General features: G+C 46.1%; 1 protein-coding gene across 7 annotated transcripts in view; it reads left to right on the plus strand.

The window, feature by feature from the left end:
* The window catches only part of Vgll4 (vestigial like family member 4), a 138,221-nt gene that overhangs the window by 71,832 nt on the left and 42,758 nt on the right, over window positions 1-23,631 (plus strand). The gene's annotated exons all lie outside the window — the stretch shown is intronic.

Here is a 23,631-nt window from a genome sequence, read left to right on the forward strand (position 1 = left end):
AAAAGTTACAGTGAGGTTTTGTTTCCAGGAGTGATGATTGTCCCCAGCGGTGGAGAATTTTTCTCTGCAGTTTGGGGGTCTGGAAGGGCACCCATGTCAGGGAGCACAGGCTGGCCCTTTGTCTGACTTCCCACTTCCTGTACTGCACGGATAGAGAGAGCACTGACATTGAGGCATGTCCCCTCTGCACTCGCTCGGGCCCCTTGTGGAAGTGATTACACAACACACCAGCCAGAAAGCAAAATGAAAAAAAAAAAAGTTAAAAAAAAAAAACCCCAAAACAAAAACCAACCAAACCCCTCCTAAATTCTCCTTGTGGGTTACCTTGCACTCACTGTGGGTTGTTCCTTGCCGCCTCATAGTGCTTCCCCTGTCTCTGGTGTTAGAAGAGGAAAAGCAATTTCTCAAGCTCTTGGAACCCACTCTACGTGCGATTTGAAAAAGCAGCAATGGCCTGGGTTTGAGAGGCCGGAGAGGAGTCTCTGGGGGGCCTTGACTTGGCAGGAAGTCTTTTTTGTTGTAACCACCACATATGTGTTGGGGAGCCGGCTCCTTTCTGATTCAGCAGGGGCAGTTTCCATGTTTTCTCCTGCAGCCAACCAAACATTTTCTCCTGAAAACAAAACAGAACAACGGCGACAAATCTCGGGAGGGGAACTGGCTCACTTGTGTTTTTCATATAAAAAAAAATTACAAGTCTGTTTCCTAATCGTTTGAAAACTTAATCCTCCTTCAAGGGAGGAAATCGCCTCATTCATTTTTATCCCTCTATTTAGCTCCATGGATAAGGATCTCATATAGAAAGGATTTTCCAAGGGAATTGTTATTATTACTATTTTTTTTTACTAGTTCCAGCCACTTCCCGAGTTGCTTTCTTTGAATCTGCTGCACTCAGTATCCTATTGCTTCTGAACTCATCAAAGGCAGAAGCAAGTGATGGGGCTCATTTCCTGTGGAGGCAATGTATTGTCGTTCCTTTATTTAAGAACTTTCTCCCCCAGTGAACAAGAAGTTAAAACTTTCAAGGCAATTTAGTTGTATTGTTGTTGTCAACAAGTAATAGGATATTTTAAAAACAAAACAGAACATGATGATCAGCCTGAGAGAGGGATATAACGATGGCTAGGAAATTGAGACCAGATTGATTTTTTTTTTTCCCCCCTGTCTCTGGTTGGTGCACTGAGGAAGAGCTTAAAGAAAGCTCCTCCAGGTTGATTTATGGTCCCGTGGTATGTCATGTACTCGCAAGTGGCTTGTTTTCTTCCCATCTCCCTTGATATGTGGAAGGCAGAAACTTTGATTTTGAAAGTTGGGCAGATATGTGGGATACCAGGCTGTGGTCTGTTTGGTTTACACATCTGCTTCTATTTTCCTTATTATGAAAGTTAACATTATTTTAACACCAAAATAAATACACAGGAAATGAAGAAAAGCACAGCAAAATTTGAGAGGTGTTTGGAGTGAGTTGTTTATGTCCTGGAGGTTTCTCCATGTAAACAGTGCACACATCTGGTCAGCGCCGTAAAGGGTGTTTGCAAGATGGGCATCCATCAGACGTGGGATTTTTTTTTTTTTTTTTTGGTAAGAAAAGTTGGAACAGTTGTGCTTTTCCGTCTAGCATGCTGAGAATATTCCTTTTGAACAAATCTGTTCCCCAACGTTCCAGGGAAACTATTTGGAAAAGGAAACGTACAGTCGGTAGGCAACACTGGACTTCATTTAGGGCTCAGACAAGCAAGGTTCGTACCTGGTAGGAGTAAGGGACAAATCGTTTTCTGACCTTGTAGCTTTAAAGATTAAGATGTGGGTGGTTATTTTTATTTTCCAGGTTAGTTATATCATATTCCCTAGCGGCATCCGACAACTCTGCTCCACAAAATAAACCCTGTGTCTTCGCCATCTTTCTTCTCTCTAGCAACTTCTGTGCAGTCGTTCTGTAGCATACAAGGTCTTCCTGGATCTCCCTTTAGAACGATGGAGCCCAGGACCTGCCTCATGCATCCCAAGCACATGCTCTGCCACTAAGTCGCACCCCAATCATACCCATTCCAAAAGGTGGAGATAAGGTCTCCCTGGTTGGTAACTACACCCTGGCACCTGCCTTTCACCATAGTAGTCTGCATGCAGACGTGAAAAGAGAACAAAGGAGAAAAATAGCCACAAGTAGGTTTGGGGAGGGAGACTGGTGGGGTAGCAGGAGAAGCAGATACGCAAAGGGTAGGCTGACTTCTGGGAACCTACTAATTACCTTCACTAATGATAAGGAAATTAGCAGAGCTGTGCTTGTGTTGATGCCCATGTCGGAAACCTCATGGTTGATGACTACTGTGCCCAACAGTTAACCAGTCCTCCTTCACCACCCTGTTGAATGCTCCAATTACATCCGTGGGAAGCTCGGTTTTGCTCTGTCTTCACAGGAGGATCACAGGCCAAAGAGTCCTCATTTATTTCCCCCTCTAAACTCCTTAGAATACTCCAGAAGAAGGTTGGAAGCCTCTTGAGGGCAGGATGTGCTGTCTTGGTGAATGCTTCATCCCTAGGCCCTTGCTCTGTGCCCACCTGGGCTTTCAGGAAGTGGTTTAGGATGATGCCTTCCTCCAAGACAAACTAAATAGCAGTGTAGCCTCTCGAATGGCGGCTGTAGGTGCTGCTGTGTAATTTAGCACTTAATGATAGACTGCCTTGTATTCTCTAATTAATTACCCCAGAGCGATGCAGGGCCTCAGACATCATCTAACACCTTCGCCTGTTTTCATCAAGGAAACTGAGGCCCAGAGTTTCTTGTCCACCCAGGTTTATTCAGAAAGCTTGTTGCAAGAATCCAACTGAGGTTAGAGCCCAGAGGATGTGAGAGTTCTGATTCTTTTATATCCTCCTGCCTGTGCAAAGTCATCGTGTGCCTTGTCTCCTTAATTTTTAGCTCTTTGACATTAGGGCCTGGGCATCCGTAGGGACCCTCCACGGTGCAGTTTGCAGCACATGGTGGAACCTGGTTTTAATGGTTGGTCCAAGTTCCAGGCTGTTGGGATGCTCGGGGAGGAGAAAAGGTCATGATGATGGTAGGTGACCAACCTCACCGGAGTTTGCTCTCCCTGCTGCTCTGAAACTTAGGCTTTAGAGGAGGAAGCCCTGTGCAGATGCCAGTGCCCGGTGAGCCCCCCAGCCAACAACAGGGAGCAGGTTGGACCCTTAACTTCTCTCAAGATGCCTGACGGCCGCATTTACATAATTACTTGGTGCTGAAAACTCAGGTCCTAATAAATGCGCTCATGGTTGGCTGCGTAAGCCTCTGTGAGTGATACTTTAATTATGGGTTAAGAGCCATTAGTGTGTAATTTGGTAGATGAGTTCTCTCCTTTTAATTTAATGGTGTGATTTATATTGGGAGAAAGTTAAGAATAAATTGAGTATTTTGAGTTCCTCGGGCTTTAGAACTGTTGTAGAGGACAATTGTCACTTGTGTCACCACAGGCATCAGGAAACTTGGGAGTGTCGGTACTGGGAAGGTGAAAAGGCCACAGAGCAGAGCAGTTTGCGCCCTGTGTATTGAGCTGGGGTGAGGGATGTGTTCCACGAGGGACATCTGTAAGTGTTTTGCTGTGTAAATTCATTTTACTTCAGCGTTTCACCGGGAATGAGGGTTGGGGGGACAGAATAGGAATCTGGGAGGGAGCTCAAGTAAGTAAGTAAGTAAGTAAGGTGAGCCCAGGAAGGCCTCTGAGCATCTGGCCAGTTTGTGCTCCTTCTAATTACAGTTTGCTGGGAAGGTGTGAGCACACCCCCTTCCTCCCAGCTCCCGCCCTGTTCCTCCACCCCCTTCTGGAAGGATCATTTCACTTGCCTGTTTATCTCTTGGAGCCTGCCTTTGGCTCTGTGGGGAAGGCAGATTCCTCTTCCTTCCTCCTTCCCTTCTCTTTGTCTCCACCACCTCCTCTTCCTAGGATGCTTAGATTTGTCCCTGGGAAGATTTTTTTAATTAAAAAAAAATCATAAAGATATAAAGAGATCCCTGCCATCTTGGGAGGAGGTTCAGAACTTCTCAGCCTAGTTTCAAAGGTTACAGAAAACTGGATTTTGTCCTGCAGAAATTGGTTCCAGATTTAGCACTTTGCATGTATACAAATATACAAAAAAAGCCTTACCAGGGGATGTTTCTGGCTCTGTTTCATCTTGATGCATTTAACATGTTATTCAATGACAATTTATGTGTAATGGTGTTTATGTATTGTGTGCTGAGCTTGTGGTGATTATTTTTTGGACTTGTTCAGCAATATAAGCTTGTGGAACAAAATAGGGCCCTCCCCCCACTGGTATAAAGAATGTATGTGTTAGCCCTGACCCCCCCCCCCAAACCTTAACTCTGGTGCTTATTTTTAAAAGTGGGTCCCAAAAAGGGTTTTACCCCCTCCATTCGCGCTTGCCCCTTCTTTCTCTTCCTCCTGAACGTCCCATGAGGACTCCTGTCTGTCTGCTGTCTTCTCTTCCACAATTTCCAGTTCTGTAGGTTTTGTTAGGGTAAGGGCACTGTGTGTGAGAACATGTTTTAATCTTAACAATAGGAAGCACTGCTGGTTGAAAGAATGTTTATTTACCCTAGATAAAACAGAATATGTATTCTTGAAGTTCTCTTTAATTTGTTGCTTTTTATATGACCTTCTCAAACTCTGAACATTTCACCCTTTTGCTTGCAAAGAAGTCTGTCAACATAACAAACTGGGTTGTATTTAGCCAGTGATCAGAGAAGACACAGTACTCTCCCTTTGTCACCCAGTATCCATTCTCTTAAACATTTATGGGATGCCCACGCTTGGCTACGGATCCCTCAGCATTTTTTAAAATTACAAAATATTATGAAATATATGGTACACAGAGAAAAATGCGTAGAATGGTATGCACAGCTTACAGTTAAGAAATCAACAATGTTGTATATCTGACCAGGTCATAAAAACAGCAGGCTCCCTCTTCCGAGGGTTCTTCTTGATCAAAATCCTTCCCAAACCCTAGAGATCCTCAAAATTGTCAGTTGCTTTCCTTTATACCTTTCCTGTCTCTCTGTGTGAGATCCTAAACAAAAAACAAATGAGCTTTGTTTTGTCATTTTTTTTCTTTTTTATGAGCCCTATATAATTGGAATGATCCTGTAGGTCATCTTTTGTGTCTTTATTTTTGTTTTTTTTTGTTAGTGGGGATTGAACCCAGGGATCTCACACACATGTTCAGCACATGTTCCACCACAGAGCCATGCCCCCAGCCCTTTTGTGTCTTTTTAAGTGAGAACTTTTAAAGTAGTAGAAAAGTCCCAAGAGATTGTCTTTTCCATGCAAGACCAGCTTAGAGTATGGGGAATCTCAGCCCTGGAATTACCCAGTCGCCCCAGCTGTCCGTCTCCACCTGCTGCTCCACTGTTTATTTCATAGAGCTGATGATGCTTTGGTCTCCCCGCCCCCAGCTAGTGCTTGGTTCACCACCTGTGGAAGTCCACCCATCATCCTTTCTGGAATGGAAAATTGTGTTAGAAAAATTCTGTACCGTTTTGGAGAGCGCAGAGATTTTCTGGAGATGCATGACTTAATTAGGTTCTGAACAGCGACTCCAAGTTCTGCATTAATAAGCAATTTGCTTAAGGCTGAGACTTGTTACAAGTCAACTTTGTGATTGTGCCAGGTTTCTTTGGACGTTCAAGCAGGGACTTTTGAATACAAAATTGCTCCAGGGTGGAAACAATGCCTAACATTGTATAGAGACGGCTGTTAAGAGAGCAGCAGATATCTGGAACCACAGTCTGCATTATGCAGCTTCAAAAATTATGAATGAAAAAGGTTTATCCATATGTATTTGCTCTTGATTTTTATTTTATATTTGCTTTGCATGAAAATAGTTGCCTGTTAATTGTTCTTGGCTGATGATTCGATTTTAATAGAATAGATTCCAGACCTTAATGGTTTTGTGCAGATGTGCTTGGCTGGGCAGGTCTGCAGTTGTTTACACTACCCATAATCCAGCTGGATGCTGTCCGTACTTCTTCCCTGATAACAATTAAGGGGAGTGATGAGTTCGAATTTCTGGACATTTTCTCTCCTTTAAGAAGAAACACAGCTTCCATTATGGGGCAGGAGTATTCAAGTGACAAGGGACCTTTTTAAAATTTTATTTTGACGTCAGCTGCTTTTTACCCATTTTTACTGTGCATGACCTTGTTCTTTTAAATCGTTGTTTTTCTGACGAGTGACTGATAAACTCTTGGCTGACCCCACAAGGAACTCTTATTTTATTTTCTTGCTAAAAAGCTATGACCTGCTTGCTAAACACTTAAAATCACCCACGAGTGATTTGAGGCGCTTGTTAAGGAATCCAAAATAACAGCTGTACCAGGCTTCATGTCCTGTTGAGTGGAGCGATGGAAAATAGTAGTCATTCTCAGATAAAAACCTGTGTGAGGTTTCTAGAACTGCTTTGCTGAATCCATAATTGGGAGCAGTTGTATGCTCTTTCTGGATGGGAGGTTCTCATTTTTTTTTTTTCCCTTAATGAGAGGCTTCTTAAATAAAAAAGGTGGATATGCCTAGGGGAACCATAGATCAACTTGTTTTCCCACCCACAAACTCTTCTGAATCGAATTTCATCTTTATTTCCTCGGGTTCTGTGAAAAGCCAGTGTATCCCTTTGTGTTGTAGGTCCCAAACTTTTTGGCCTAAGTTGGTCCATTTCTTTCCCTCCCTCTTTCCTCCCCAGCCCTGCCCTCTCTTCCTCAGGATTGAACCCAGGGGCACTTAACCACGGAGCCACATCCCTAGCCCTTTTTCTCTTTTATTTTGAGGCAGGATCTCCATAAGTTGCTGAGCACCTTGCTAAGTTGCAGAGGTTGGCCTTGGACTGGGGATCCTCCTGCCTCAGCCTCCTGGGTTCGCTGGGATTATAGACATGGGCCCACGCATAGGGGGCTCGCGAAATCAAAAGAGCCTTCTTCTGCTCCTGGTTCTGTCTCTTCATGATGTGCTCAGACACTCGTCTTTCCCAACTTTAAACTCCCAACCAACCTTTCCCTGTCCTGTGTTCCTGTCCAACTGTGGCCTCATCCTGGCCATTCAAGTTAGTGGAAGAACAACATCAGGTCATCCACCTTCCTTTTTACCATTCTCTCGTCAGTCTGCTGTCTTTTTTCATTGATAATTTTTTGGTTAGCATGTAGTAGTTGTACATATTAATGGGACTCGGTGTGTGTTTTTAAGTTTTTAGTAGTAGATGGACACAACACCTTTATTTATTTATTTATTTATTTCTATGTGTGCTGTAGATCAAACCCAGAGCCTCTCACATGCTAGGCAAGCGCTCTTCCACCAAGCTACAGCCCCAGCCCGCAGTGTGATATTTCAGTATGTGCCCTGTCACCTGGTTTCTGCTCCCGCACCACTGAAATTTATATGGACCAGGTCACTTAATGATAGCCTAGGGGCAGTTTCAGTAGGCGCCTTTGAGTCCTTACCTCCATCCTGTCTTATCTTTTGGTGCGGATTCCTTCCAAATCCTTAAAATTCCTGCCGCCCTTGATGTGGGTGCCTCAGGAGCACACGCCCATCAGGGGAGCTCCTTGTGGGTGGGAGGGCTGCACAGGGGGAGGCAGGCTGATAGACACCTCAAATCATCGCCATTTAGGAACAGACCCCAGGGAGCAGAGGTGACAGCAGAAGAGGACCAAGTGTGAACCTGTTGCCTTGGCTTAGGCAAGAGCTGGAGTCCCCCAGGTTCTGGTGGGGGTTCCCAGCTCCGGCAGGTGAATGGATGGGGACGCCATTTGCTGAGACAAGAAAGAGGCAACGGACCAGGTTTTGGGGTGAGATGGTGGGTTTAGTTTCTGATGTGTTGAGGTGGAACTTTGGAATTTTCAAAGAAGAGGTCAGTGTGGGAAGTTGGGTGTGGGGCTCTGGAGCTCAGAGGAGAGGCCGCTGCTGGAGATGTTGATTTGGGATGGAGACTGATGCTCAGGGCAAGAATGCTCACCTCGGAGCAGAGGACGGGACAGGTTCAAGAGGTCTTAGGAGCGCTTCTCTGGGTTGGGTTTACATTCATTTTTCTCTGTCTTACTGAAATTACCTCGTAACTGACCCCTGACTCTAATGGTGTCCCCTTCTAGAGCATTAGCAGAGTGCTGTTGTCCCATAGCCTCTTCAGCCACTCCCCGACCCACACCCTGGAGTCCAGGTGCTGGCTCCAAACTGCTCCCTTCCAAGGAGCCCCGCCTTCCTCTGAAACACCCCTGCTTTTCTCTTGGCTTTGTTCAGGAAGTGCCTGGGCTGCTCTCCCCTTCTCTTGGCTGGGAGGCGCTGTCTTCGTGGCATGCCGGGCACACTGCGTACCTCACTCTGCACGTGCCTCTGCCCGCCCTGCCATCCTCTCTGGGGGGCTGGGGCCTGTGTCTTTCAGCATCACCTCGTGAGTGGTGTCTGCTCGTGAATGAATCTACTCCAGTGCCTTTTTATTAAAGATAAAGTGAAATTGTATGTTTTGCCCAAAGATTTTTGGTGACCCGATTGAGTTTCTCAGGTCTTAGAATGTTCTTGGGGAAAACAGGAGGGAGATGAATGAAAGGGAAAGAAAAAGTCATGACGGATCAGTTTCTATAGAAAAAGATGGGCTGTGGGCTGGTGGGGTGGGAATGAAGCTGCCCTGCTCATCTTGCTGTCTAGTTACTTGACTTTGGACCATCTGTTAAATGAGCTCATCATTTATGGGAAAATACTTCACATGCATTATGTTCCAGGCTCTGTTTCACGGGCTGGGGATATGGCCATGAACGAATCAGACAGCAAGGGCCCTGGCTGTGCAGGGAGACAGAGAGAGAGGGGTAAATAAAGAGGACGATCGCAGGTTGGGAAAAGTGGTGTTTTCACAGGTGGTGGTCTATTTAGCTGATTTGTTGTTTTAGAATAGTTACATCCAAACTGAAAAGTACTTGCTTTTATTTTCATACTTCAAAATATAGATTCAAGTGGATGATTTATTTCTGGTCTTGTAGAGGATTTAAAAAGTATATTAAGGGAACTTTAAAAAAAATTTTACAACCCAGATATGGTGGCACGCTCCTATAATCCCAGTGGCTCAGGAGGCTGAGGCAGGAGGATCTTGAGTTCAAAGCCAGCTTCGCAAAAGCAAGGCACTAAGCAACTCAGTGAGACTGTCTCTAAATAAAATACAAAATAGGGTTGGGAATGTGGCTCAGTGGTTGAGTGCCCTGAGTTTAATCCCTAGGACAAAAAAAAAAGTATGGGATCTTGGTTTATTAACTATATTCATAGAGTAAGATTGCTTCACTCCATTATACTGAGAATTAGTGTTTATGAAAAGTATTACCAGCTGTGTGTTTTTGAGAGGTGACATGATCATTTGGATTCTAATAAAAAAATAAATTTAGCATAATAAAATGCAATGAAATAAAAAAAAAAAAAACTCTAGCCAGGCATGGTAGTGCACACTTGTAGTCCCAGTGGCTCAGGACTGGAGGATCTCAAGTTCAAGGCCAACCATAGCAACTTATCAAGGCTCTAATCAACTTACTGAGACCCTGTCTCAAACATTAAAAAATAAAAGGGCTTGGGATGTGGTCCAGTGGTTAAGCGTCCATGGATTCAGTCCTGGTACCAAAACAAAAAAGACTCAAGAAATCAGTGAACTAGTTGTTGTTCTTAAACTCCTCTGCTCAGACCTTAAGATATAATGCACTGGATAGAACAGATTCTATAATACCTTGGGGAGGAATTTTGATTTCAGGCTCTTGTTTTCTGATACTGAAGTATTTGGAAAAGACTGAAGAAGATGTAATAAATCTTGAGCTTAATCTGGATAATGGACTGAAGTTTTCTACCTGTTCTTTTTTTTTTTTTTTTTAAATCAAAGTATCATTAATTGTGGTAGAAATGTAAAGGTATGGCTTCGTGAGATTTTCCTGCTGTTTTGTCAGAAACCTCAGATCTGCTTAGAATTTCGAGTTTCTTGTGTGTGTGGGAAGCCTGCTTCAGGTGCTGGGAATGGAGCACTTAGGGTCACAGAGCATGAAGGAAGAAATCTTTTGGCCTTTTTCTTGTTGTTTAAGTGGGTTACTTTCTATTAGATATGAATATATTCTCACTGTAACATTCTAGAAGTATCGGAAAACAGAACAAGCTGTGGTAGCCTCTGTTTGAAACTCTTCTCTTCTTCTTGCTCCTCTCCTCCATGTTAACAATTCTAGATGTGTGCAGATGTAGATTCCTTATATATTTTTTTAATAAACTCTTGTCCTCTTTACACAAGTGGAGTCTCTTTTTTTTTTAAATTATTTTTAGTTGCCAATGAACCTTTATTTTATTTATTTATATGTGGGGCTGAGAATTGAACCCAGTGCCTCACACCTGCTAGGCAAGTGCTCTACCACTGAGCCACCCTCCCAGCCCCGTAGATTTCTGATTTATAATTTCACATAAAAACCCAAGAAACTTACTTGTCTTGCCCTTTAGAATTCCCTCTGGACCTTCAAACTGACGTGAAGCTGAGCTGAGGGCGCTTCTCCAGGGCTGGGCTCTTTCTTTGGTCTTAAGTGTGTGACTTTATTTAACAGTCCGCCTTGCTCAGTAGACTGAGTTCTGAGGACAAGAAGTCTTTTACTTATCTGGAAAACTGCATGGGGACTCATTGTACGTTTAATGGACACCTGCTTTTGTCCTTTTTCATGATGGTTAGTCCTCTCTTCTTTTGAAAAGCCAACAGTGCAGAGGATCCAGGTTGGTTCCATCCCCCTGGATCACGGCAAGCGTGTGAAGCTCACGTTGGCATTTTGTTTAGGTTTAGCATTTGGGGAAGTCAGCCTGACTTAGGATTTGGTTATGAGGGGTTGGCCTTGGGGATAGCTAAACCATGGCCTCTATTTTAATTTTTAACAGTTGATTCCTTTTGATCTGGGTTGAGCACCCAGGTCCAGATACAGCACACTTGGATTCCCAACCCTCCCTTTGCCTCCAAGCAACATGCACATCCCCCAAGAACCACTGTCTTGACCTCTGCAGTCAGAGGTTAGTGGGTCTGCTCTTGAGCTCCGTGTGGATAATTATTTGGCTCCCATGTCTTGAACTCAGCATAGCATTTTTGAAATCTGTGTTTTTGCATGGATTGAAAGTTTGTCCTTTTGCACTGACGTGTAATAATCCACGGTGTGTGTTGCACTTTCCTTATCTATCCTGAGGTTTATGGATATTTGAGTTCTTTCAGGTTTATAATTCTTACCAATGCAGGTGCACTGAACTTTTTTTTTTTAAATGGCAATAAAATACACATAAAATGTATTGTTCCAAACGTTTTTAGGCGCCTACTTGAACAACACCGAGTATGCTCATTTTGACCTACAACCTCAATTACAATACAAGCGTTTTGTGGACCTGTGCACTCATTTTTTTTCTGGGTTAATACGTAGGAGTGGAGTTCCTGATCTCCGGTGTTGAACTTTTAAAGAAACTGTTTTCCAAAGTGGTTGTGCGTTCTTCAACTCCCTCCCGTGGCCTGTAAAGGTTCTCTGCATCTTCGTCACACACAGTGCTGTGAGTCTTGTGAATTTCCATCCCACTGGACACTATCCCACTGGACACTTGTTAGGTTATAATTCATGACCCCCAGAATACCCGCTGTGACACCCATGATTGGGACCGTGTGCAAAATGCGCAGCCTCCACTCCTGGCGAGGTTTTTGGTCTGAGTTGGAGACTGGTGTGTGTGTGTGTGTGTGTGTTTCTTGTCTAATTTCAGGGCAGAGGTAGTGACTTGGGTATTGTCAAAGGAGGGATTGTTTTTCCGAATGGGTAAATCCAAGCCATGGAAACCAGCAGGCAGCCAGATTGAGGGCTGTGAAGAAATCACCAACGTGGCACCGAGGGCTCTCTTTTGGGGGAGCGCTCTCCTTCAGGATCATGTTACTTTGCTGCATTTCTGCTTTGGTAGTGATTCATCCAACCACCAGTCTGTTAAAGTAAAGCCCAAGGATTAAGCTTTCTGAGCTCCAGTTTGATTTATCTTCTGGTTTGCTGGCCGTTCCCTCCTGAGGTTCTTTTACTCACCCCAGTCCCCAATTAGGAATGCCCTTCCTGCTCCCTCCCAGCCCCGTGGACTCAGTACACCCTTCAGCCGGAGCCCAGGCTGGGCTCCCTTTATGAGATTTTACTCACGACGTCTGACAGGCAGGAACTGCACTTTTAACCTTTTAAAACCTCAGTGCTTTGCAAGATGCCTTTCCTCCTTCCACTGCGCGATGGCGTTCATGTGACCCTCCTTTGAATTGCTGTGGAGCTTAGGGTCCATAATACTCCCTTGGCCATTCAGTCACCTGGCATTTTATTATCTTGACAGTAAATAGAGTATGACTGGCTAAGAGCAAACAAATGGCCAGCACTCACACTTCTGAATAGGTGCAGTGTTCAAGCTTGTCTTCAAAACAGTTGCCTTGGAAAATTACACGTTACACCCAATGCTGGTTTTGTTGAAAATGGTGGCTAGTAATTAGAAAAAACCCCAAAGGTAAAAGCGCATGTGTGTACACACACACACACACTCTCTCTCTCTCACACACTCTCACACTTGCAGAGCACATTCTATGTGTCAGGCACAGTCTGTGTAACTGCCTGTGAAATGCACAACTTTACAGATAACTAATCTGCTTTCTGTCTCCCCATTTTGGATATTTTATCTCCAAGGAATCTCACATTATGTGGTCTTTTGTGATTAGCATCTTTCACTTAGCCTAATGAATGGTGCTTGCATGTAGTTAGCACATGTCAGTACTTCATTTCTTTCATTTTATTTTATTTTTTTCTGGTACCAGGGATTGAACTCAGGGGCACTCAGCTACTGAGCCACATCCCAGCCCTGTTTTATACTTTACTTAGAGACAAGGTCTCGCTGAGTTGCTTAGGGCCTTGCTTTTGCCGAGGCTGGCTTTGAACTTGCAATCCTCCTGTCTTAGCCTCCTAAGCTGCTGGGATTATAGGCACACACCACCACGCCTGGCTCATTTCTGTTGTTGTTATTATTATTACTACTACTACTTTCTTCATTTATTGCCTTCAATGTGTTGCAGATTTTTTTTCTTTTTTTATGTGGTACTGGGAATTAGAACCCAGGGCTTTGTTTAGACGAAAACTCTACCAACTGAACATATCCCCAGCCCTCATTTCTTTTTATTGATGAATAATTGTCCATCCTGTGGATAGACCACGTTTGCTTTATCCCAAAGATAGAGTGTTTAAGAAGTAGTGCTAGCTCCTGGATAAAGCTTGGTTTGACAACAGATGGGGTAGAGAGGGAAGATGAGAGAGAAGGGGAAGGGGGATAATAGGGGATAGGAAAGGTAGCAGAATACAACCGTCATTAATATGGTATTATGTAAAAATGTGGATGTGTAACTGATGTGATTCTGCAACTTGTATTTGGGGTAAAAAATGGGAGTTCATAACCCACTTGAATCAAATGTATGGAAGATGATATGTCATGAGCTTTGTAATGTTTTGAACAACCAATTAAAAAAAAAAAAAAAACTTGGTTTGAGCAAGATGCAGACCACAGTGCCTTCTCCGCTGTTCTTCATCTGCAACAAAGCCAGGGAAAAACATGCCGTTTGCTTTGCCGATTTGCCCTTGAGCTCCAGGAAAGCGGCTGGGATCTCAGCCCTAGGATGGAACTCCTGGAGCAGTAATAGAATGGGTGTATTTTTCATATCCCAGTGACACTTTCTGTTGAGTGATCTCTGTCTAATTCCCTGTTGATACATACTATATATGGTTTGAGAATGCTAAACATATTTCACAAACTTCAGAACCAAGCGTCATTCATCCTGAACCATAATGGGTTTTAGACTAAGCCTTCTGTAGTGTTGTTCTCAGTTGTCCTGGAGTTGGCTAAGGTGGACTGCCATGCGCTAGTGATACTGATACTCTGTAGGCAAGCTACTTATAAGATTTAGATGAAATGGACTGCTGTAGATGAATTATAGAACACACAGTGATATCTAGTTATCGTGAATAATCCATTCTGTCACAAAGTACCGGTTGAGAAACAGTTTGGGATAAAAGAAGCCGCCTCTGGGACTGCTGAATTTTTGGAAGGAGAAACCTCTAGAAGTGAACATGTGATTCCTTCAGGATACATTGTATTAGTCAGCTTTCTGTTACTGTGACAAAATACCTGAGCAAATCAAGTTAATAAGGAAAGAGGTTTGCTTTTGGCTCATGGTTTCAGAGGTGTTGGTCCACAGTTGCTTGGCCTTATTGCTTAGGACCTGAGGTGGCACAGTACAGTATGGTAGGCATGCAGGAGGTGTGTTTGCCTCATGGAGTCTGGAAAGCAAAGAGGGAGACAGGAAGGGCCCAGGGTACGCCCCCAGTGGCCTAACTTCTCCTACCAGGTCCTCTGCTCTTCAAGGCTCCACCACCTCTAACAGCACCACGGGCTGCAACCAAGCCTCAGCATGTGGCCTTTGGGGAACAGTCATCCAAGCCACAAACATGTGTTAATTGTTTTTTGTTTTATAAATATTACTTATAAATATTCATAAAACAAATTGAGACATTTTAAAGGTGAATCCTAAGACCATATCTCCTGGCCCTACTATATCCTCTGGCCCTCCCAGGGGCTGCTCTGACTCCATCCTTCAGTTTACTGTGGCATCTCAGAATGGGATCAGGGTGACTTTGGTTCTTTTAGGTCTAAGGATAACGAGTTGGCTTGGAGAAGGCTGCTCCTGTGTACATGTGCGTGCCTGTGTGTGCGCGCCGGGACAGAGCCTTCACTTACACACACACACACACACACACACACACACACACACACACAGCCCACGCGCCCCCACTGAGCCACACCCCCAGCCCAGTGGTTCTCCTTCTGGCAAAAGGTTTCTGCAGTTTGGTTCTGCAGTGTGAAAGTTCCCTCCCGCCCCTGAGAAACTCGCGGTTGGTAGTGTAGGTCCCCCTGTGGCCTGATCCAGAGCTGCCCTGCTCTGCAAAACAGAACCAAGTGGGGAAAGCCCACAGAAAGAGAACAGCAGATGGCAAAGCCGTTTTCCCTGTGGGGAATCTGAGACTGGGCGGTACCAGGTCTCTTATCCAAGATCCTGATCTCTAAAGAGGCGGGCATTTAAAAAACGAAATAGAGAAGTGCATCTAGGAAACCGAGGCGATCTCTCCCGAAGGCCATTTTTAGCAATTGTCGTGTTGCTGTGGGCCGGAGGTGAGCCTGGCCCAGCTCTTGCTCTCGGCACCTTGGTTCATCAGACCATTCCCCAGGTGGACCCGGAGCACTGATCTCCCTTCCACTGCATGGCCACCGAAGGTCCCTTGGGTGGCTTGGAAGGTGATGTGGTCCTGGTTGGTTGATCCTGGTTGAACGGTTGTGAAAGTGGGAGGGGGACCAGGGAGGGAGACATGGTGAGCCTGGGCCCTCCTGGGGCACGGCCAAGCACAGACTTTCAGGGATCCTAAGCACTTTGCGTTAGGCCTGGGCCTAGAACCCGCATTCTGCACAGGTCTCCCAGGCGGTTCTGCCGGGGTGGCCCACCTGGAAAAGTGTCACACACTCCGCAAAGAGGAGCGAGGACAACTTCTGCAGGTGGAGGAATTAACTTCCTGCCAAACTTAACTCATTCCCAAGGTTTTGGGAATACATTTGTCCTGTGAGGGGGTCACACCTGGGTTGCCATAGGCATCTTCGCGTTACCACTTACGGAACATCTGGGATAAAGGATAGAGTGGCACTTCAGTCTCCAACCCCGGTTATGAACTCTTTGCTGCCTCTGTTTCGTGCCTTGTCCCTGCTTTTCTACACATGACGGCGCTTCCACGCGGTCCCAGTGGGTGATCTCTCGTCTCTGTGAGGGGACGCCACGTATGTGTGGGTGAGTGTGGAAGCTGGGATTTGGGTGTGCGGGGTCCCTTCAGCCACTGTTGGGGCCCATGTGAGTCTAGGGTGGGCATCTGCAGTGGACAGCTGTCTCTCTTTGGTGAGAAAGGCAGCTCTAGGAGCCTTTTGAGGTTGTTTGCTGAAATGGCAACTGTTCTTGTAAGTGAAGTGTCTTGCGCTGGAACAGCTTGAATGAGTGTAAGAGAAGCCCAGGCGTCCTTTCAGGCCTCGGTTCTCAATCCCGCAGATGAAAACGTCACACTTGCCTCTGTCTCGGGTGTGGTGGGCTGTGCCATGGCGTGTCTTGGAATCGCTGATGCCACAGTTCCTAGAAAGCAGGATGGAAGTGAGATTGACCGTCAGCCAGACCCTAAAGGTTAACGGCACCGAGAAGAATAAAGAGCCCGAGACTTCATCATGAGATACGAGCGTCAGTGGTTGCAATCCACTCGTCTATTTAATTTGCCACAAGTTAATATAGCCCAGTAGACCCTCGAATGGGAGTGTTTCAATTTTGCTTTCTTCATTAGTCTAATTCCCATGACCTCATGTCAAGGCTGAAACCACTTAAGAACATTCTAGGATGGGAACCGTTTTAAAGCACTGTCAGCATGGTGTTAAAGACAGTAGGTTGGTAAGACACAGGTGGGTCCTGCACCCTATTAATAATGTGACATTACATTTCTTTGTTACGTAAAGCCATTAAATTAAGGCTCTGGGAAAACGCATGGAGTTTCCATGGACTTCACTATTGTTTGCTGCCTGGGTATCACATGGTGGGGGTTTAGCAATGGCGGAGCCTCATCATCAACGTAGACTGGCCTATCAGGAAGCAGAATGGAAAGAGAATGGCTTTTAGGAGGACATTTGCCATCGAGTTGATATGCTTTTTAAAAGAGGAAAGGATGAGGCGGACATGGTGACCACATCTGTCATCCCAGCGACTGGGAGGTTGAGACAGGAGGATCGAAAGTTTGAGGTCCACCTCAGCAATTTAGTGACACCCTATCTCAAAAATCAAAGATAAAAAGGGATAGGAGTGTAGTTGGGTGCCGAAGCACCCCTGGGCTTCATTCCCAATTCAGAAAGGAAGGAAGGAGCAGGTTGGTGGTCCTGGCCCGTGTAAGGGCGTGGTGTGAACCGCAGACAGAACACGCAGGTCATCACATGATTCCATTTCTATGCAATGCCCAGAGTAGGCAAGCCCGCAGAGACGGGCGGAGACCCGTGGCTGTCAGGCTCTGGAGAGGGGACGCGGGAGCGACTGCTGATGGGGATGCGTTTCTTTCCCAGAGAATGAAGTGTCCTAAGATCAGATTGGCACCGCCCTGTGGGAACGCCGAGACACACTGGGTTGGCCCTTCAGTGTGGCTATCAAAAACCTGGAGATTTGGACTGGAGAATATTGTTACCAGATTCATTCAGTGCAAAATTCTTTGTTTTTTGACATTAAAATATTGTGCAAAGTAGTGGTCGTGGAATTAGAAACCCAATGGCACCTGTGAGTTTTATTTGTGATGAGTACTGGCCGTCTTCTAAGAGGCAGGCAGGCACCATGCATGTTATAAACTAAGGCATCTGAACAGAGAATGAGTTGAGAGGGAGTGGCAGGGAGTTGGGGATTGGGGGTGGGCAGGGCAAAGTCAAAGAAGGCAAACACAGAGGTGGTCACATAGGCATGTGGCGGTGTGTGAAGAATGTCGTTTTTCTAGCCTGAAGGTCGCCGATGGCTCCTGCTAGCCCAGGAAAGATCAACCTTTTTATTTATCACGGCTCAGCGGGGAAGGCTGCTCTGGAGTTTGTGCACAGGAGAGTTTTCCCGGTGGCCAGTGTGATTGGAGGTGGGTGGAGGAAGGAACAATCTTTCTGGAAGAGCAGTTTCCGCCTGCAGCGAGTGTTTCCCGTTCTGCTTTCCTCTGTGGCTCCTCTGGCCTGTGGGATTTGGTTCCCTGGCAAACTCCTACTCACCCGCTATGACCCACTCCGTCAAACCCGACAAGGGGCGTAGAAGCTGAGGGTGTGGTCCCTGGAGCCAGAGCTTCTGGGTGCGAGCCCGGGCTGTGCTTTCTGCTGACTGTGGCTTTGGGCAAGTCACTGGGCCACAGGCCTCTGTCTCCTCCTCTTAGGATGAGTAGTACCTGTCCCAGATCACGAGCAGGATGTGGTGCACTTGCCTTCGTCGGGGACCTGGAACACCCATGGGCGCCACATTAATGCTTCTGAGTGCTCCTGTCATCCCGATCATTAATTTCCGGCAGAGCGGGTGGCGCTCTCCTCTGCACCTGCATGCACGTCCATACTAACCGCAGCTTGTGGAGGGGTGGGAATCCCTGTCCATTCCCTGCAGAGCCTCGAGCGTGGCCAGAACTGCGGCTGAGACGGTTCCATGTGTCAGTCATCTCAGGAAGTGTCTCTTAGGAAGGAGATGAGATGTAATGGCTGCGGGGCCCCTTATCAAGGACAGTCTTTACTGCCCGCAGGAAGGCCAGCAGGCTGAGGTGGTGTGAGGGGCTTCGAGGGCCGGGCAGGCGTAGTTGGGGTGGAATAAAGGGAGAGTGGTGTAATCGCGAGTCAGCCTGGTTCTCCCACTTAGTGGCTCTAGCCCAACCCTAATGTGCAGCCCGCCAGCAGGCGTGGGGACCCTTCTCCGCCAACACCTGGAGTCTCCCGAGTTAAACTGCCATCTCTCAAAATGACGTCCTTCACCTCAGGGCGTAGCTCTGCTTAGACTCTGTTGCACACGGTTTGAGAGACGCCTGCTGCTTCTTCAGCGGCCTCAGAATCCCCCCCTCCACTTTTTTTTAATGTGCAGAAAAGAGATGTGCCACGCTTCCTTTTGAGGTTACCTACGCCTCTTCCCGTCTATGGAAAAAGCACTGGAGTCTGCGTTGGCATTCTGTTTTGCGCAATTAGTGTGAAGATGGGGGCTCGAGGAATGTCATCGAGCCCCTTAAGGCGAGTGCGGGCGCCTCTGGCCCCGGAGCCCTTGCTCCCTGCTCCAGCTCAGCTGCGCCTTTGAAGTAGCGCACGGGCCTTTCATCTTCCATCATTTTCACTTAATGACAGCCCGGCCTTTGATCAGCACAGTTTTCCTCTTTCTTTGGCTTCGGGATAAGTCACTTGGAGGTAGAGAGGGACTTGAAGCAGGCCCAGCCACGGCCAGGACTTTTATGAGCACAATGGCGGGTTTGCCCTGTATCTTAAGTAAATATACCAAAGGGGAGGCGGCCCTTCCTGGCCCCTCATTGATAAAATTTACTCAGTGGATAATGTAAACTGAAAGAGAGAGGCCGGGTGGGGAGGATGGAAAGAAATAGGAATAAAAAGTCAGCAACACCCACTTCCCTCAATATTTTCTCGTTGTTTGTTTTGGGGGGCGCTGCTCACTCTGCATTTGCTCTAGAAAGCTTGTCACAAGAGAGTGGGGACGTTTGATTATTCATGCTAATGGAATATTCCTTTCCTTGTAATTTTTGATGTTGTAGTTTATTATTTAATAGCCCCTTTCTTGGAGTTTAGTGAGGCTACAGAGAGTTCTCCTCATAGCCGTGGGGTGGCTCCGTGGTGGGGACTCCAGAGCCCTGGGTTTCATCCCTGCCCCCTCCAGGAGGGGACCATATTCTGGATGAGGTATAATTCTTGCATAAGAGTGTTAAGATTTCCAATTAATGTAAAATCTGAGGAATAAGTCTGCAGTTGACCATTTCAAAAGCAACTCAGGGATTCACCTGACCTTTGCTTGTGCTTCACAGTATTTTAATGCCACTTTTCTTAATGTGAATTGAAAATACACTTTGATGTTATTCTCATCCAGATATGAAATTCACTGTTGGCTCCTCTGGCAAATCTCCAACAGAATGTTTTAATATTTTCTCAAGCTAGTTAGTATGCTTCTGTTTCTTTAAGAGATGGTTCTCAAGAGATCCTCCTGCCTCAGCCTCCTGGGTAGCGGGAACTGCAGGCGCTCACCACTGGGTCTGACTTAGCATTTTTAGATTCCAGTTCTAATAGTCTCTTAGTTTTTTTGGTTGGCGATTGCAAGCATCTTCTAATAATAGTGAACGCAAGCTGTAACAATTGAGTAAAAACTGCCCATAAAAGGACTCTGAAATATACTACGTACTATAAAAAAAGTCAGCACAACTCATTCATGAAGGACAGCATGTTGTAATTTTAAAGAATTGGTTTAACATAGGGTAGTTTTCATTTGCATTTTAAATCACTCTGCAGAATTTTTCTTCTGTAAACATGAATTATTATTTGAGATGTTTGGTGTTCTTCACGATTCAGCTCTTGCCCAGGAAATGGTGAGTGAATGAGTGTTGGCCACTAAGACAAGAGACATTGGTCTTATGTCAGGAACATGAGTTTTAGTTCGTCTCCAACACTAAAAGGATATTATTATTAGGGTATTAAAAGGACCAGGACAGTGGCAAAGATGTTGGTGTGGGTTTAGTTAGACCCTGTGGATCAGCCTGTGGATCTTAAATGCTGCCTGCACTCTCATCGATCCTGAGGTTTCCTTTTTTATGTTGATGGGCTGGGGAGAGCTGTAGCTTTCTGGCCTTTTCAATCCATACAGCTTCCTAGCAGTTTCCTAGCTTATAAAGATGGGAAGCCCCATATTGTCGAGAGAGTCACAGGCAGAAGACGGGAGGAGTGCGGGGCACACACGCAGCCGAAACGCTTTCCTGTGCCTCATCTTTCCTTAAACTCTCCGTCCCCGCTGAGTGATTCCTTACCAGAGCCCTGTCCACTTGCTTCACTGGAGGCCCAGGTGTGTCCATCGGAGACACCAGCCCGCCCAGTGCTGTCCGACCTGCCTCCTTAGAAGTTTCTCTCTCTGTACCAAGGCCCGTATAGGGTGGGATCTGTCAGTTCCCTGCCAGGGCCCTCTGGTTTGCTTTAGTCAAATCTGCCCATTTCAGTTCTTTGAACGATGAATATTGATATAGCCTACATACACAAAAGCTCTTTGGGGTCCTTAATGATTTTTTTTTTTTTTGAATTGGCAACAGCTTAATTGAGACGTAATTCATACCATACACAGTTCACCCCTTCAAAGAGCGTATTTTATCTTGATATTTATGTTTTTCTTTATAGTTATTCTCATGACTTTTCTTTCCCACTAGAACTAAAGTTGGTGGTGGTGAAGATCAGGTCTCTCTCTCTCGATGTCGTCTATGTGGAAATGCTGCTTCCTGATCAGAGCAGACTTGTAGCGACTGGTAACCAGGGCGCCTTCAGCTCCGGTCTCTTGCATTACAAATAAAAGGTGCTTCATAAATGAGTAAGAGCTTGAGTGATCATGACAGAAATGCACACCCCCATGCTCTTGCTGCAGAAGAGAAAAAAGTTACTTTGTTAGAGCAGAGAAATCTGTGGGTACCACCAGCTGGTCGAGCTCACCTCCCCAGCTGGGGTGCCCTGGCTGCTAACGGAGTGGGTGCTGTGGGAGTGGGTGCAGTGGCAAGTTCTCAGATCCTTTTTTGTACTATTCTTGCCAAAAATATTTAACTCAGACCTGATTATGAGGAAAGGATCAGACCATCTAAAATCAGAGGATAGTTAGTTGGTCTGGATTATTTAAAAACCCCAATGCCATGAAAAAGGGAAAAAAAAATGACTCTTTCAGATAAAACGAGACCCGAGTATGCCATTGAACAGCGTGCAACGCCCCATGCCACCAAGAAAAGAAGACCCAGTCCCGTCGGGGAAAACTGAATAGGGATCTGCTATCAGATAACAACGATACATCACTAGGTAGGGGTAGTCCAGGGCGTGGTGGCCACGAAGGAAAGACACGTGTGGAGGTATTTGACCTCTCCAAGCTTTAAATTGTTTTTTTAGCAGTTATGCTGCACGTGGTGGTGCACACTGGTGATCCAGTAACTCGGAAGGCTGGGGCAAGAGGATCACAAGTTCGAGGCCAGCCACTTTTCAGTGACTTTCAAATTTTTTGAACTAAAAAGTTGGAAAGAATAAACTTATTTCTTTAGGCTCTTCTAGTGGGAAGGTTTCCAAAATCTTTAAAAAGCTTCAGTTTACCAGTCTTCATGGTTATTAGGCTCTTGAATTGTGTGACTGCCTGTGTTTCTAATGCTGTTTTCATTCCGTTGGATCGGGGCATCTTTGAACTTGATGTTTCTATTTTTAATACTTGGAAAATTCATTCTATGGCTTTTGAAACCAGTGAAAATTTTAGCAACAGTAAATAAGGGAGTGAATTAATAAACCTCTGTGGGGCATCAGAGTAACTTTCTGAGACATTTGACTCAGGGTTTTTGTCCCTGGAGTAGGACTCCAGCTCTGCCAGGGATTTGGAGCTGGTGATGAGATCATGTTGAGTGTTAGTAGACCCGTGTGTGACGTTCAGCAGTCCCTTCCTCCGGTTGGTGTGAGAATTTCAAGTTGGTTCTTGGGCACATCATCTTATCCTAAAGGTCCTACTAGAACAACTATAGAGAGCGGGGTTGCTGATTTACCTTTGGAGGCATTGTGACAATCATGATGGTATGGCAGACAAAACTAAAACAAGAAGCAATAGTTTTTGAATTGGAGCTGGACAATTTTATAATTTCTTGTAGAATTTATGCCAGTGCAGCTCAGCTCAGGTAGATGCTATCTGTATTCCTCCATTTTTCTATAACTACAATGAAATGCCAGAGGCAGGGTAGTTTTATAAAGAAAAGAGGTTTGTTTAATTTACAGTTTTAGAGGCTGATGGTCCAATCAGCATGGTGCAGCTTCTGGTCAAGGCCTTGCTTGGTTGTGTTACCTTATGGTGGATGGCAATGCTGGGATTGTGTGGGGGAGGAAAAGATGACATCATCAAACAATTTGCCAGAGGTTCTGAGGTCCTACCGTCCCTTCCATGGGCACATTTCCATTTGAACTGAGGACCTCCCAGTAGGTTCCACTTCTTAAAGGCCCTACTTCCCAGTTCCACCACCCTGAGGACCAAGCCCCCAACACATGAACCTGTGGTCACCCTTGAACCATGTCCAGACTGAGGCTGTTTCAAAGGAGAGGCCTAGAGTTGGGTTTGAAATGAGGGATGAATATGAAGTGGCAGAGGACACGGAGTGGGTTCTGGAGAGGGAGAGGGCGGAGCAGAAGCCAGACCAGCACTGGAGCAGGCAGGACGGAGCAGGGAGCGCCTACTGTGTGCTGGGCGCTGGGGCTGGTGTCACGTGGACCCCGTCACACGTGTGGGGACAGCCCTGGGGAGGCAGCCAGGCCCTGGGGGAGCCGAGGGTGCTCTTGACAGTGCTCCTGGGCACTGTGCCCTTTGTTCATGAATGGCGAGAATGACATCGGAGGTCCCCTTCATCCCACCCTCCTCAAAACACAGGCGCCCTAGCAGCTGACGGACCTCAACACGCAGTGCTGCAGACTGCCTGGGCTGGGCTCCTCAGGTCTCACTGATTGTTACTCTCTCTGTGTCTGTCTGTCTGTCTGTCTCTGTCCTGGTGATGAAATCCAGGAGTTCACCGGGGAGCATCCCCAGCCCTTCTTCATTTAGTTTGACACAGGGTCTTGCTCCGTTGCTCAGGCTGGCCTCAAACTTGCGATCTTCCTGCCTCAGCCCCCTGAAATGCTGGGATTGCAGGTGCCACTGTGATGGGGTCCTCCTCTTCCTCCCCCTCCCCCTCCCCCAGTGGTCAGTGATTATTTTCTCTGAGATCCAGCCCACTCAGGGACTGTGACCCCACCATTCCCTCCA

The sequence above is a fragment of the Ictidomys tridecemlineatus genome, chromosome 16 (assembly GCF_052094955.1).
Source record: "Ictidomys tridecemlineatus isolate mIctTri1 chromosome 16, mIctTri1.hap1, whole genome shotgun sequence".
Taxonomy (NCBI): Eukaryota; Metazoa; Chordata; class Mammalia; order Rodentia; family Sciuridae; genus Ictidomys; species Ictidomys tridecemlineatus.